This window comes from Oncorhynchus masou, unplaced genomic scaffold, assembly GCF_036934945.1.
Source record: "Oncorhynchus masou masou isolate Uvic2021 unplaced genomic scaffold, UVic_Omas_1.1 unplaced_scaffold_461, whole genome shotgun sequence".
Taxonomy (NCBI): Eukaryota; Metazoa; Chordata; class Actinopteri; order Salmoniformes; family Salmonidae; genus Oncorhynchus; species Oncorhynchus masou.
This window is the reverse complement of record NW_027011005.1, coordinates 287,216-304,348: the sequence shown is the minus strand read 5'-3', so window position 1 is coordinate 304,348 and position 17,133 is coordinate 287,216. Positions and strand designations below refer to the sequence as shown.

Below are 17,133 nucleotides of genomic sequence, written 5' to 3'. Positions count from 1 at the left end.
TATTCATCCCTTTACGGTGTTTTATTAGGATTCGTTTCGTAGCAAGACCGTCTGCAGTTTGGCCATGAGCGCTGACTCTGGTGCCTGTAGAACATACCCACGTCCCAAATGGCACCCTATTCCCTACACTATGTAGGGAATAGGGTGCCATTTGGGACAGGCACAATGTCTTCTTCACAGTGTCATGTTCATTCAGGTCATTCATTTACCACAAATTGCCGCTCTTCATTTCACTGTGCCTGAGAAGCGAAAAACATAGATATAGTCTGGATAGAATGGACACCACCACCGCAACAGATTGCCGTTTTTCTAGATGGGAGACGAACCGCATTGAATGTGCAGACATGTGTATGTGCTTTACTTTCCAGTGTGTGCTTGAAATTAAATTACAAATGACACTTGGTATCTTCAATGCTACAAGTTGTGCTCCGCTGCTAGCAGTGTTATTTTAAACAGCTTGCCTTGTTGCCAGTCCCAGATGACGATGTGGGATGGCTTCCAGTGCCATAACTGTCCGCTCATCCATTCTATCTCGTTCCTTTTCTATGAGCAGCTGATCTAGAATGATTCATGTTTTATCAACGTGCCAAAATCCCAGGTTGCCTGTATGATCATGCTTGTTCACGGGCGCGTTCCACCTTGTCTTTTAATGCAGTCCTGCTGTAGGCGTCTCTCAGCAGATTGCTATATGAAATGAATGATGAATGTGGTACCTGCGATGTTGTGAGATCTGATATGTGCAGGATGACTGCAATAAAGATGACCTGGAACGTTAGCTGTGTGTTTATCTTTTCAGTGGGTGAGGTGGAAGGAAGATGGAGGGGGGGGGGGACATGGACTATCGTATGGCTCACAGTGTTTGATTTTTGATGAGCATTTTTTATGCTGTTGAAATCTGAAATAAAAAACCTAAAATAATGCTGTTAAACTGACTAGTGAAATGTTTGTTTGTCCATGAGACCGTGTAGATAAGAGATGAAACCACAAAGACCCATTTGCAAAACCACATTATGCATTTTATTCCAAAGCATTATAAAGTTGAGATATATATATATATATTGCTGCACAATTGTTTTTGAAACAGAAAAATAGCTCACCCATAAGGTTTGACAAAGTGCATATCATGAGTAGTTGAGGGTCAGTGTTCCAGAGTCAACACTCTGCTGTCATCAAAGTGGCCTGTAGTATTGTATTTGGCCCAGCAGAGGGAGCTATTGATATTTTTCTTGGGTCCATTTGAAACTACAACCGTTTGTACTGTGACAGTCTATACCTTGAGTTTACATTTTTTAAGAGCAGGGTAGCACCTTTGGTTGATGACAGGGTTACATTCATTGGCAATAACAAGAAAAAAAGGTCCCAACAGAGCTCTGACAATCTATAGAATTAGCAGTGAAACTGCATCTGTCTCTCCACCAATCTCTTACACGTCTTCTTGTTCCTCCTCCTATTTCATCCTTTCTTTCAGTGCATTAAATGTTCTCTTCACCATCATAACACGCTGGTCCAGGGAGTCCCTGGTCAAAGCCATCTTCTAAAGCTCAGTCATAACACCTTTCAGTTGTGTTTCAAAGCACAGTGTTGATCATGCAGTAAGAAGGGCACGAATACATGTTTTACATTTGACTTAATGTACGACGGAAAGGGTTAGTGAGGATGTATGTATGTACAGTAGGACTTCCTGGATGTAAATGTGAGTCGTTGTGTGTTGGGAGGGATGTCTCTGCATGCAGAACAATGGTATGTATTAGTAATGAAACAGTATTAATGCGTGATGAAGTGTGTTCTGCATGTGTGTGAATGACGTGTCCACTTGTCAACTTCACTTACTCAGCGAGGGAAGTGAAGACCCCATTTGTCCTCCATTATCCTCTGTGTGTGTGTGTGTGTGTACAGTATGTGCATGACCACCTCTTCCTCATCCTTCTCGGCAGTCTACATAGTTTCCTTTGATCCAGTAGCAGATCTGGGCGTATTTCAGAGGCGTCACCCTCACCGCCACGTTAAACTCTTGCGACGCCCCGTCTCGATCCACCCACTGGTGCCCTGAGAACACCCCGATCACCTTCCTCTCCCAGCGCCGCCTCCTCCGGTCCCACATACGAGCGTAGATCCCCGAGCCACTGGCCCCGGGCTGGGCGTCACAGTGCTGGTAGAGCAGGTCTGGCGTCTCCTCTCCAGCCCGGCAGAACCGGTAGACCAGCTGGCCCGGCCGGTCGTTGTCATAGCCGGAGAACTGGACCCTGCGCCCGGGCAGCTGCTTCGCCGGCGGGGAGACACCCAGCTTCATGTGGCGTCGTTTGTGGGCCTTCTTGAGCTCTAATAAGGCGTAGTCGTAGTCCATTCCGATGTCGTTGCCGTTGCCCTTGATCCAGCCTTTGGGCACGTGGGTGCGCCTGGCACGGATCCACTGGAACTTCATCTTATCTGGGGGTGATGGATGGGTGTTGGATGCATTGGTGGCAGAGGCCGGATTGGGAGAGTCACGCTGTTTTGGCTTCAGGAAACCCACCCGGAGCTTTGCGCCCCTTTCACGTAGTTCTTCCCGTCGTGGACGCAGTGGGCGGCGGTCAGAACGTGCCGGTCGCCCACCAGTGTTCCGGAACACCCGGTGGACAGCTTGACCGCTGCCGAGAATGGGTAGTTCAACAGGAAGTCTTGCCCTACAATGCTGAAACGCCCGTCATGGCCAAAGATCTGACGTTTGCGTCGGGAAGGCAGTGCCGGCGTGGTCTGGGTGCGGGCGGTGTACCCGTAGATCCCCACGGCGGTTTCGGTGAGGCGACCGTTGCTATGGAGTGTCTCGTATGACAGGATGCTACGCAGGTCCCAGTAGCTGGGGGGAAGAGCCTTCTTGTGGCATTCTGGGTCACATGGGAGGTGACGTCAATCGGGCGTCAGCCTGGAAGTGAGGGGCGGGTCGGTCCTCTGTCACCTGGGGTAAGACCACAGGGACGCGTTGCAGGGGCCATTGGGGCTGGATAGGAGCCACTGGAGGGATGGAGAGGAGGAGGAAGAGGGAGAGGAGGGGAAGGGGGGATGAGATGGAGGGAAAAGAGGCCATGGAGGAGGGAGACCTAGAAGAGGAGAGAAGGAGAGGACAGGTGAGATGTGATATCACTAAATACCTAGACAGGTGAGATCAAATCAAACTTTATTTGTCACATGCGCCGAATACAACATGTGTAGGGAGACCTTACTGTGAAATGATGACTTACAAGCCCTTAACCAACCATGCAGTTCAAGAAGAGTTAAGAAAATATTTACCAAATAAACTAAAGTAAATAATAGAAAATAATCAAAAGTAACACAATAACCTAACAACAACGAGGCTATATACAGGGGGTACCGGTACTGAGTCAGTGTGCGGGTTACAGGTTAGTTGAGGTAATTTGTACATATAGGTAGGGGTGAAGTGTGATGTCACTAAATACCTAGACAGGTGAGATGTGAGCCAGTAATACCTAGACAGGTGATGTGGTGAGTCAGTAATACATCAAGGAACTTTCAGCTGATAAAACAGACCCTTCTCTCACTGTTATAGATGATTGTGTTTGTTTATATGATGATGCTATTTCTTATACTAGTCATGCAGTCTATAGACAATGTCGTTCTGCTGCAGTGACCAGAAAGACCTGTAGTTCTGCTGCAGTGACCAGAGACCTTTAGTTTTTCTGCAGTGACCAGAGAGATCAGATAGATCTGTAGTTCTGCTGCAGTGACCAGAGACCTGTAGTTCTGCTGCAGTGACCAGAGAGACCTATAGTTCTGCTGCAGTGACCAGAGAGACCTGTAGTTCTGCTGCAGTGACCAGAGAGACCTGTAGTTCTACTGCAGTGACCAGAGAGACCTGTAGTTTGGCTGCAGTGACCAGAGAGACCTGTAGTTCTGCTGCAGTGACCAGAGACATTTGTAGTTCTGCTGCAGTGACCAGAGACATATGTAGTTCTACGGCAGTGACCAGAGAGACCTGTAGTTTGGCTGCAGTGACCAGAGAGACCTGTAGTTCTGCTGCAGTGACCAGAGACATTTGTAGTTCTGCTGCAGTGACCAGAGACATATGTAGTTCTGCTGCAGTGACCAGAGAGACCTGTAGTTCTGCTGCAGTGACCAGAGAGACCTGTAGTTCTGCTGCAGTGACCAGAGACCTTTAGTTTTTCTGCAGTGACCAGAGAGACCTGTAGTTCTGCTGCAGTCACCAGAGAGATCAGAGAGATCTGTAGTTCTGCTGCAGTGACCAGAGAGACCTGTAGTTCTGCTGCAGTGACCAGAGAGACCTGTAGTTCTGCTGCAGTGACCAGAGAGACCTGTAGTTCTGCTGCAGTGACCAGAGAGACCTGTAGTTCTACTGCAGTGACCAGAGAGACCTGTAGTTTGGCTGCTGTGACCAGAGAGACCTGTAGTTCTGCTGCAGTGACCAGAGACATCTGTAGTTCGGCTGCAGTGACCAGAGAGACCTGTAGTTCGGCTGCAGTGACCAAAGAGACCTGTAGTTCTGCTGCAGTGATCAGAGAGACCTGTAGTTCTGCTGCAGTGATCAGAGAGATCTGTAGTTCTGCTGCAGTGATCAGAGAGATCTGTAGTTCTGCTGCAGTGACCAGAGAGATCTGTAGTTCTGCTGCAGTGACCAGAGAGATCTGTAGTTCTACTGCAGTGACCAGAGACATCTGTAGTTCTGCTGCAGTGACCAGAGACATCTGTAGTTCTGCTGCAGTGACCAGAGACATCTGTAGTTCTGCTGCAGTGACCAGAGACATCTGTAGTTCTGCTGCAGTGACCGGAGACATCTGTAGTTCTGCTGCAGTGATCAGAGAGACCTGTAGTTCTGCTGCAGTGACCAGAGAGATTAGAGAGATTTGTAGTTCTGCTGCAGTGACCAGAGACACCTGTAGTTCTGCTGCAAAATCAAATCAAATCAAATCAAATTTATTTATATAGCCCTTCGTACATCAGCTGATATCTCAAAGTGCTGTACAGAAACCCAGCCTAAAACCCCAAACAGCAAGCAATGCAGGTGTAGAAGCACGGTGGCTAGGAAAAACTCCCTAGAAAAGCCAAAACCTAGGAAGAAACCTAGAGAGGAACCAGGCTATGTGGGGTGGCCAGTCCTCTTCTGGCTGTGCCGGGTAGAGATTATAACAGAACATGGCCAAGATGTTCAAATGTTCATAAATGACCAGCATGGTCGAATAATAATAAGGCAGAACAGTTGAAACTGGAGCAGCAGCACGGCCAGGTGGACTGGGGACAGCAAGGAGTCATCATGTCAAGTAGTCCTGGGGCATGGTCCTAGGGCCGCGGTTCAGTTGAAACTGGAGCAGCAGCACGGCCAGGTGGACTGGGGACAGCAAGGAGTCATCATGTCAGGTAGTCCTGGGGCATGGTCCTAGGGCTCAGGTCCTCCGAGAGAGAGAAGGAGAGAATTAGAGAACGCACACTTAGATTCACACAGGACACCGAATTGGACAGGAGAAGTACTCCAGATATAACAAACTGACCCCAGCCCCCGACACATAAACTACTGCAGCATAAATACTGAAGGCTGAGACAGGAGGGGTCAGGAGACACTGTGGCCCCACCCGAGGACACCCCGGACAGGGCCAAACAGGAAGGATATAACCCCACCCACTATGCCAAAGCACAGCCCCCACACCACTGGAGGGATATCTTCAACCACCAACTTACCATCCTGAGACAAAGCTGAGTATAGCCCGCAAAGATCTCCGCCACGGCACAACCCAAGGGGGCGCCAACCCAGACAGGATGACCACATCAGTGAATCAACCCACTCAGGTGACGCACCCCCTCAGGGACGGCATGAGAGAGCCCCAGCAAGCCAGTGACTCAGCCCCTGTAATAGGGTTAGAGGCAGAGAATCCCAGTGGAAAGAGGGGAACCGGCCAGGCAGAGACAGCAAGGGTGGTTCGTTGCTCCAGAGCCTTTCCGTTCACCTTCCCACTCCTGGGCCAGACTACACTCAATCATATGACCCACTGAAGAGATGAGTCTTCAGTAAAGACTTAAAGGTTGAGACCGAGTTTGCGTCTCTGACATGGGTAGGCAGACCGTTCCATAAAAATGGAGCTCTATAGGAGAAAGCCCTGCCTCCAGCTGTTTGCTTAGAAATTCTAGGGACAATTAGGAGGCCTGCGTCTTGTGACCGTAGCGTACGTGTAGGTATGTACGGCAGGACCAAATCAGAGAGATAGGTAGGAGCAAGCCCATGCAATGCTTTGTAGGTTAGCAGTAAAACCTTGAAATCAGCCCTTGCTTTGACAGGAAGCCAGTGTAGGGAGGCTAGCACTGGAGTAATATGATCAAATTTTTTGGTTCTAGTCAGGATTCTAGCAGCCGTATTTAGCACTAACTGAAGTTTATTTAGTGCTTTATCCGGGTAGCCGGAAAGTAGAGCATTGCAGTAGTCTAACCTAGAAGTGACAAAAGCATGGATTAATTTTTCTGCATCATTTTTGGACAGAAAGTTTCTGATTTTTGCAATGTTACGTAGATGGAAAAAAGCTGTCCTTGAAATGGTCTTGATATGTTCTTCAAAAGAGAGATCAGGGTCCAGAGTAACGCCGAGGTCCTTCACAGTTTTATTTGAGATGACTGTACAACCATTAAGATTAATTGTCAGATTCAACAGAAGATCTCTTTGTTTCTTGGGACCTAGAACAAGCATCTCTGTTTTATCCGAGTTTAAAAGTAGAAAGTTTGCTGCCATCCACTTCCTTATGTCTGAAACACATGCTTCTAGCGAGGGCAATTTGGGGCTTCACCATGTTTCATTGAAATGTACAGCTGTGTATCATCCGCATAGCAGTGAAAGTTAACATTATGTTTTCGAATAACATCCCCAAGAGGTAAAATATATAGTGAAAACAACAGCGGTCCTAAAACGGAACCTTGAGGAACACCGAAATTTACAGTTGATTTGTCAGAGGACAAACCATCCACAGAGACAAACTGATATCTTTCCGACAGATAAGATCTAAACCAGGCCAGAACTTGACCGTGTAGACCAATTTGGGTTTCCAATCTCTCCAAAAGAATGTGGTGATCGATGGTATCAAAAGCAGCACTAAGGTCTAGGAGCACGAGGACAGATGCAGAGCCTCGGTCCGATGCCATTAAAATGTCATTTACCACCTTCACAAGTGCCGTCTCAGTGCTATGATGGGGTCTAAAACCAGACTGAAGCATTTCATATACATTGTTTGTCTTCAGGAAGGCAGTGAGTTGCTGAGCAACAGCCTTTTCTAAGATTTTTGAGAGGAATGGAAGATTCGATATAGGCCGATAGTTTTTTATATTTTCTGGGTCAAGGTTTGGCTTTTTCAAGAGAGGCTTTATTACTGCCACTTTTAGTGAGTTTGGTACACATCCGGTGGATAGAGAGCCGTTTATTATGTTCAACATAGGAGGGCCAAGCACAGGAAGCAGCTCTTTCAGTAGTTTAGTTGGAATAGGGTCCAGTAAGCAGCTTGAAGGTTTAGAGGCCATGATTATTTTCATCATTGTGTCAAGAGATATAGTACTAAAACACTTGAGCGTCTCTCTTGATCCTAGGTCCACGCAGAGTTGTGCAGACTCAGGACAACTGAGCTTTGAAGGAATACGCAGATTTAAGGAGGAGTCTGTAATTTGCTTTCTAATAATCATAATTTTTCCTCAAAGAAGTTCATGAATTTATCACTGCTAAAGTGAAAGTCATCCTCTCTTGGGGAATGCTGCTTTTTAGTTAGCTTTGCGACCGTATCAAAAAGGAATTTTGGATTGTTCTTATTGTCCTCAATTAAGTTAGAAAAATAGGATGATCGAGCAGCAGTAAGGGCTCTTCGGTACTGCACGGTACTGTCTTTCCAAGCTAGACGGAAGACTTCCAGTTTGGTGTGGCGCCATTTCCGTTCCAATTTTCTGGAAGCTTGCTTCAGAGCTCGGGTATTTTCTGTGTACCAGGGAGCTAGTTTCTTATGAGAAATGTTTTTAGTTTTTAGGGGTGCAACTGCATCTAGGGTATTGCGCAAGGTTAAATTGAGTTCCTCAGTTAGGTGGTTAACTGATTTTTGTCCTCTGGTGTCATTGGGTAGACAGAGGGAATCTGGAAGGACATCAAGGAATCTTTGTGTTGTCTGTGAATTTATAGCACGACTTTTGATGTTCCTTGGTTGGGGTCTGAGCAGATTATTGCTGCAGTGACCAGAGACATCTGTAGTTCTGCTGCAGTGACCAGAGACATCTGTAGTTCTGCTGCAGTGACCAGAGTTATCTGTAGTTCTGCTGCAGTGACCAGAGTTATCTGTAGTTCTGCTGCAGTGACCAGAGAGACTGGTAGATCTGATGCAGTGACCAGAGAGATCAGAGAGATCTGTAGTTCTCCTGCAGTGACCAAAGGGACCAGAGAGACCTGTTGTTCTGCTGCAGTGACCAGAGACATCTGTAGTTCTGCTGCAGTGACCAGAGACATCTGTAGTTCTGCTGCAGTGACCAGAGAGACTGGTAGATCTGCTGCAGTGACCAGAGAGATCAGAGAGATCTGTAGTTCTCCTGCAGTGACCAAAGGGACCAGAGAGACCTGTTGTTCTGCTGCAGTGACCAAAGAAATCAGAGAGATCTGTAGTTCTGCTGCAGTGACCAGATACTTGTAGTTCTACTCCAGTGACCAGAGAGATCTGTAGTTCTGCTGCAGTCACCAGAGAGATCAGAGAGATCTGTAGTTCTGCTGCAGTGACCAGAGAGACCTGTGGTTCTGCTGCAGTGACCGGAGACATCTGTAGTTCTGCTGCAGTGATCAGAGAGACCTGTAGTTCTGCTGCAGTGACCAGAGAGACCTGTAGTTCTGCTGCAGTGACCAGAGAGACCTGTATTTCTGCTGCAATGACCAGAGACATCTGTAGTTCTGCTGCAGTGACCAGAGAGATCAGAGAGATTTGTAGTTCTGCTGCAGTCACCAGAGAGACCTGTAGTACTGCTGCAGTCACCAGAGAGACCTGTAGTTCTACTGCAGTGACCAGAGAGACCTGTAGTTTGGCTGCAGTGACCAGAGAGACCTGTAGTTCTGCTGCAGTGATCAGAGAGATCTGTAGTTCTGCTGCAGTGATCAGAGAGATCTGTAGGTCTACTGCAGTGACCAGAGAGATCTGTAGTTCTACTGCAGTGACCAGAGAGATCTGTAGTTCTACTGCAGTGACCAGAGACATCTGTAGTTCTGCTGCAGTGATCAGAGAGACCTGTAGTTCTGCTGCAGTGATCAGAGAGATCTGTAGTTCTGCTGCAGTGACCAGAGACATCTGTAGTTCTGCTGCAGTGACCAGAGACATCTGTAGTTCTGCTGCAGTGACCAGAGACATCTGTAGTTCTGCTGCAGTGACCAGAGACATCTGTAGTTCTGCTGCAGTGACCAGAGACATCTGTAGTTCTGCTGCAGTGACCGGAGACATCTGTAGTTCTGCTGCAGTGATCAGAGAGACATCTGTAGTTCTGCTGCAGTGACCAGAGAGATCTGTAGTTCTGCTGCAGTGACCAGAGAGATCTGTAGTTCTGCTGCAGTGACCAGAGGCACCTGTAGTTCTGCTGCAATGACCAGGGAGATCAGAGAGACCTGTAGTTCTGCTGCAGTGACCAGCGACATCTGTAGTTCTGCTGCAGTGACCAGAGTTATCTGTAGTTCTGCTGCAGTGACCAGAGAGACTGGTAGATCTGCTGCAGTGACCAGAGAGATCAGAGAGATCTGTAGTTCTCCTGCAGTGACCAAAGGGACCAGAGAGACCTGTTGTTCTGCTGCAGTGACCAGAGACATCTGTAGTTCTGCTGCAGTGACCAGAGACATCTGTAGTTCTGCTGCAGTGACCAGAGAGACTGGTAGATCTGCTGCCGTGACCAGAGAGATCAGAGAGATCTGTAGTTCTCCTGCAGTGACCAAAGGGACCAGAGAGACCTGTTGTTCTGCTGCAGTGACCAAAGAAATCAGAGAGATCTGTAGTTCTGCTGCAGTGACCAGATACTTGTAGTTCTACTCCAGTGACCAGAGAGATCTGTAGTTCTGCTGCAGTCACCAGAGAGATCAGAGAGATCTGTAGTTCTGCTGCAGTGACCAGAGAGACCTGTAGTTCTGCTGCAGTGACCGGAGACATCTGTAGTTCTGCTGCAGTGATCAGAGAGACCTGTAGTTCTGCTGCAGTGACCAGAGAGACCTGTAGTTCTGCTGCAGTGACCAGAGAGACCTGTATTTCTGCTGCAATGACCAGAGACATCTGCAGTTCTGCTGCAGTGACCAGAGACCTTTAGTTTTTCTGCAGTGACCAGAGAGACCTGTAGTTCTGCTGCAGTCACCAGAGAGATCAGAGAGATTTGTAGTTCTGCTGCAGTCACCAGAGAGACCTGTAGTACTGCTGCAGTCACCAGAGAGACCTGTAGTTCTACTGCAGTGACCAGAGAGACCTGTAGTTTGTCTGCAGTGACCAGAGACACCTGTAGTTCTGCTGCAGTGATCAGAGAGATCTGTAGTTCTGCTGCAGTGATCAGAGAGATCTGTAGTTCTACTGCAGTGACCAGAGAGATCTGTAGTTCCACTGCAGTGACCAGAGAGATCTGTAGTTCTACTGCAGTGACCAGAGACATCTGTAGTTCTGCTGCAGTGATCAGAGAGACCTGTAGTTCTGCTGCAGTGATCAGAGAGATCTGTAGTTCTGCTGCAGTGACCAGAGAGATCTGTAGTTCTGCTGCAGTGACCAGAGAGATCTGTAGTTCTGCTGCAGTGATCAGAGAGACCTGTAGTTCTGCTGCAGTGATCAGAGAGATCTGTAGTTCTGCTGCAGTGACCAGAGAGATCTGTAGTTCTGCTGCAGTGACCAGAGAGATCTGTAGTTCTGCTGCAGTGACCAGAGACATCTGTAGTTCTGCTGCAGTGACCAGAGACATCTGTAGTTCTGCTGTAGTGACCAGAGACATCTGTAGTTCTGCTGCAGTGACCGGAGACATCTGTAGTTCTGCTGCAGTGACTGGAGACATCTGTAGTTCTGCTGCAGTGATCAGAGAGACATCTGTAGTTCTGCTGCAGTGACCAGAGAGATCTGTAGTTCTGCTGCAGTGACCAGAGAGATCTGTAGTTCTGCTGCAGTGACCAGAGGCACCTGTAGTTCTGCTGCAATGACCAGGGAGATCAGAGAGACCTGTAGTTCTGCTGCAGTGACCAGCGACATCTGTAGTTCTGCTGCAGTGACCAGAGTTATCTGTAGTTCTGCTGCAGTGACCAGAGTTATCTGTAGTTCTGCTGCAGTGACCAGAGAGACTGGTAGATCTGCTGCAGTGACCAGAGAGATCAGAGAGATCTGTAGTTCTCCTGCAGTGACCAAAGGGACCAGAGAGACCTGTTGTTCTGCTGCAGTGACCAGAGAGATCAGAGAGATCTGTAGTTCTGCTGCATTGACCAGAGACCTGTAGTTCTACTGCAGTGACCAGAGAGGTCTGTAGTTCTGTAACGGCGTTCTTCGTTTGTCGAAAGAGAGTCGGACCGAAATGCAGCGTGTTGGTTACTCATGTTTTTTAATGAAACAAAATGACGATTACATAAAAATACTGAGACAAATACAAAAACAACAAAACGGAACGTGAAACCTAAATACAGCCTATCTGGTGAAACTACACAGAGACAGGAACAATCACCCACGAAATACAAAGTGAAACCCAGGCTACCTAAATACGGTTCCCAATCAGAGACAACGAGAAATCACCTGACTCTGATTGAGAACCGCCTCAGGCAGCCAAACCTATGCAACACCCCTACTCAGCCGCAATCCCAATAACTAAAAAACCCCACTACGAAATACAACAACATAAACCCATGTCACACCCTGGCCTGACCAACAAATAAACTAAAACACAAAAATACTAAGACCAAGGCGTGACAGAACCCCCCCCCCTAAGGTGCGGACTCCCGGACGCACCTCAAAACCATAGGGAGGGTCCGGGTGGGCGTCTGTCCATGGTGGCGGTTCCGGCTCGGGACGTGGACCCCACTCCATAAATGTCATAGTTCCTCTCCTTCGCGTCCTGGGATGATCCACCCTCGCCGCCGACCATGGCCTAATAGTCCTCACCCAGAACCCCACTGAACTGAGGAGCAGCTCGTGACTGAGGGGCAGCTCGGGACTGAGGCAGCTCGGGACTGAGGGGAAGCTCGGGACTGAGGGGCAGCTCGGGACTGGGGGGCAGCTCGGGACTGAGGGGAAGCTCGGGACTGAGGGGCAGCTCGGGACTGAGGGGCAGCCCAGTACTGAGAGGAAGCCCAGCACTGAGAGGAACCCCAGTACTGAGAGGAAGCCCAGTACTGAGATGAAGCCCAGCCAGGCAGTTGAATCCGGCAGATCCTGGCTGACTGGCGGATCTGGAAGAGTCTGGTTGACTAGCGGATCTGGAAGAGTCTGGTTGACTAGCGGATCTGGAAGAGTCTGGTTGACTAGCGGATCTGGAAGAGTCTGGTTGACTGGCAGATCTGGAAGAGTCTGGCTGACTGGCAGATCTGGAAGAGTCTGGCTGACTGGCAGATCTGGAAGAGTCTGGCTGACTGGCAGATCTGGAAGAGTCTGGTTGACTGGCAAATCTGGAAGAGTCTGGCTGACTGGAAGATCTGGAAGAGTCTGGCCGACTGGCAGATCTGGAAGAGTCTGGCTGACTGGCAGATCTGGAAGAGTTTGGCTGACTAGCAGATCTGGAAGAGTCTGGCTGACTAGCAGATCTGGAAGCGTCTGGCTGACTGGCGGATCCTGGCAGACTGACGGCTCTGGCTGCTTCATGCTGACTGACTGCTCTGGCTGCTCCATGCTGACTGGCGGCTCTGGCTGCTCCATGCAGATTGACAGCTCTGGCGGCTTCTTGCAGACTGACAGCTCTGGCTGCTCCATGCAGACTAACAGCTCTGGCAGCTCCTTGCAGACTGGCAGCTCCTTGCAGACTGGCAGCTCCTTGCAGACTGGCAGCTCCTTGCAGACTGGCAGCTCCATGCAGACTGGCAGCTCCATGCAGACTGGCAGCTCTGGCTGCTCCAAGCAGACTGACAGCTCTGGCTGCTCCATGCAGACTGGCAGCTCTAGCTGCTCTATGCAGACTGGCAGCTCCTTGCAGACTGGCAGCTCCTTGCAGACTGGCAGCTCCTTGCAGACTGGCAGCTCTGGCTGCTCCATGCAGACTGGCAGCTCAGGCTGCTCCGAACAGGCAGGAGGCTCCGGCAGTGCTGGAGAGAAGAAAGGCTCTGATAGCGCTTAACAGGCGGGAGACTCCGACAGCGCAGGAGAGAAGAAAGGCTCCGACAGCGCAGGAGAGGCGAGGCGCACTGTAGGCCTGATGCGTGGTGCTGGCACTGGTGGTATTGGGCCGAAGACACGCACAGGAAGCCTGGTGCGGGGAGCTGCTACCGGAGGGGTGGGGTGTGGAGGTGGTACTGGATAGACCGGACCGTGCAGGCGCACTGGAGCTCTTGAGCACCGAGCCTGCCCAACCTACCCGGTTGAATACTCGGGTCGCCCTGCCAGTGCGGCGAGGTGGAATATCCCGCACTGGACTATGTAGGCAAACCGGAGACACCGAGCGCAAGGCTGGTGCCATGTAAGCCGGCCCAAGGAGACGCACTGGGGACCAGATGCGTAGAGCCGGCTTCATGGCATTTGGCTTGACGCTCAATCTAGCCCGGCCGATACGCGGAGCTGAAATATACCGCACCGGGCTATGCACCCGCACTGGGGACACCGTGTGCACCACTGCATAACACGGTGCCTGCCCGGTCTCTCTAGCCCCCCGGTAAGCACAGGGAGTTTGTGCAGGTCTCCTACCTGGCGTAGCCATACTCCCTGAAAGCCCCCCCCCCAAGAAATTTTTGGGGCTGATTCCCGGGCTTCCATCCACGTCGCCGTGCTGCCTCCTCATACCAGCGCCTCTCCGCTTTAACCGCCTCTAGTTCCTCCTTGGGGCGGCAATATTCACCAGGCTGAGCCCAGGGTCCTTTTCCATCCAGTTCTTCCTCCCATGTCCAATTCTCCAAGTGGTGCAGCCTCTCCCCCTGAAGCTGCTTCTGTTGCCTCTCCTGTGGCTCCTGCCTGTTAACACGCTGCTCGGTCCGTGTGTGGTGGGTGATTCTGTAACGGCGTTCTTCGTTTGTCGAAAGAGAGTCGGACCGAAATGCAGCGTGTTGGTTACTCATGTTTTTTAATGAAACAACATGACGATTACATAAAAATACTGAGACAAATACAAAAACAACAAAACGGAACGTGAAACCTAAATACAGCCTATCTGGTGAAACTACACAGAGACAGGAACAATCACCCACGAAATACAAAGTGAAACCCAGGCTATCTAAATACGGTTCCCAATCAGAGACAACGAGAAATCACCTGACTCTGATTGAGAACCGCCTCAGGCAGCCAAACCTATGCAACACCCCTACTCAGCCGCAATCCCAATAACTAAAAAACCCCACTACGAAATACAACAACATAAACCCATGTCACACCCTGGCCTGACCAACTAATTAACGAAAACACAAAATACTAAGACCAAGGCGTGACAAGTTCTGCTGCAATGATCAGAAAGACCTGTAGTTCTGCTGCAGTGACCAGAGACCTGTAGTTCTATTGCAGTGACCAGAGAGATCAGAGAGACCTGTAGTTTGGCTGCAGTGACCAGAGAGATCAGAGAGATCTGTAGTTCTACTGCAGCGACCAGAGAGACCTGTAGTTCTGCTGCAGTGACCAGAGAGACCTGTAGTTTTGCTGCAGCGATCAGAGAGCCCCGTAGATCAGCTGGAGTGACCAGTGAGCCCCGTAGTTCTGCTGAAGTGACCAGAGAGATCAGAGCCCTTCTGAATGTGACCGGATGTCTGGACCGTCAGTCACAGTGGCTGGGAAACATTCTCCAACCCAGACCCGCGAGCCCTGCATCGTATTTTTAGCCACCAGACTGGAGCTGGGGGAGGGGGGGGGGGATGTGTGCACAAGGGACTAAGATTTCTGCCTTAGGAATTTAGAGCTGTGGTGGAATTCGGCCAAGCAGTTACACAACTTCCACTGTTTTAATATGGCTTAAAAATGTCCTTCCCCTGGGGTTAAAGGTTAGAGGTCAGGTGCTCTCTTCAGCGCTGAGCAGTGCTGGAGGAAGGTTCCAGAGGCTGGGAGGGTAAGGATGCTCTGTTCTCTGTGTCAAGTAGGAGGAAACTCTGGATACGTCCCAAATGGCACCCTATTCCCTATGAAGTGCACTACTTTTGACCAGAACCCCATAGAGAACTGGTCAAAAATAGTGCACTATGTGACCTCCATCTCTCATTTGCCCCCCAGTACAGACAGGAAGCAGGAACTGTATAGTAGTTTTTCAGTACAGACTGGAAGCAGAGACTGTACAGTAGTATATCATACTGGTTCTATCAACTAGATTTCTCCATAGGAATAGGACAGGCTGATCAACTAGATTTCTCCATAGGAATAGGACAGGCTGATCAACTAGATTTCTCCATAGGAATAGGACAAGTTGATCAACTAGATTTCTCCATAGGAATAGGACAGGTTGATCAACTAGATTTCTCCATAGGAATAGGACAGGCTGATCAACTAGATTTCTCCATAGGAATAGGACAGGCTGATCAACTAGATTTCTCCATAGGAATAGGACAGGCTGATCAACTAGATTTCTCCATAGGAATAGGACAGGCTGATCAACTAGATTTCTCCATAGGAATAGGACAGGCTGATCAACTAGATTTCTCCATAGGAATAGGACAGGCTGATCAACTAGATTTCTCCATAGGAATAGGACAGGCTGATCAACTAGATTTCTCCATAGGAATAGGACAGGCTGATCAACTAGATTTCTCCATAGGAATAGGACAGGCTGATCAACTAGATTTCTCCATAGGAATAGGACAGGCTGATCAACTAGATTTCTCCATAGGAATAGGACAGGCTGATCAACTAGATTTATCCATAGGAATAGGACAGGCTGATCAACTAGATTTCTCCATAGGAATAGGACAGGCTGTAGGACAGTCTGCAGCAGCCATGTAACACCTTCCTATGAACGAAGGCATTCTGAATAAGGAAATGTGTTTAAACTACAGCCAACAGTAGCCTACTTGCATCTATCTGTATGCCTTCATGTCCTGGACAGTAGAATGTCCTGAACCTGTTTATGAACAAACAAACGGGAAGTACTGGTTAAAACAGTATCTCTTCTCTTCTGATTATCTCTTATCTCCATGACGTCAGCCAATACTTTGGGGATCTGATGTATCGGCTAAAATAATACCATAAAGAGTGACAATGACCTTTGCACTTTGTTATTAACAGATATCAACACAGTGTCCAAAACACAAACGTTATTGAATTATAAATGTTGATGAAATTATGTTTCACCATCACTCACATATGACTATAGATATCAATTTAAATCTGCTTGGGCAGGAATTATTCCAGAACTTCTCAATAAGTCTCGCTCAGATGCTCCCCGTGCTCATTAGCCTACATTGGACGCCTGAATAGGTAATTATATAGGAAGTATGGTGATGAATAATAACCTAGATGACGCACACATGAAATAATAAGCTATAAAATGTGAAAATCCTTACCCACGGAGCGCTTCTCCCCACTTACGCTTGGTTTGCATTGGCAAGTGGCACGCGATGGGGGTCTGGGGAAGCTGCGGTTGTTGCTGCTACCGGGCGGACATCAGAGGGGTATCGGTGCGATAACGCGGGTGCTGCGAAGGGGTGGAAGTTAAACTAGTCCTTTCAAAAAAGTAGATCCTTACATCAGGAGAGAGGAGGTCCAATGAAAATATGTATTCTCTCAAAAGATTTCCGAAGGCAACCGGTCCGCTGTAGACGCTCCTCCATTGGGAAAGGCGCTCGCTCAGTGGATACAAACCAGAGTTTAATTTTATGACCACCAGCGAAAGCTACTGCCTCTGCTATAACCGGTCCGGTCACGTGACTGATGATCTTTTGCTTGACATTTGCATGGCAACGATTTAAACGCTGACAAACAATATCAGAGATGAGGAAACTATTTGTTGTTGATTTATTTATGAACCTTCACCAACTGAATTCTGATATTATTTCCAGAATTGTTGTATCCAGACTAAAGGCAT

The 17,133-nt window shown here is 48.8% G+C and overlaps 1 pseudogene; it reads right to left on the bottom strand.

The window, feature by feature from the left end:
• Positions 1-994: 994 nt before the first annotated feature.
• LOC135535224 (serine protease 23-like) lies at positions 995-16,794 on the bottom strand (annotated as a pseudogene).
• Between the last annotated feature and the right edge of the window lie 339 nt (positions 16,795-17,133).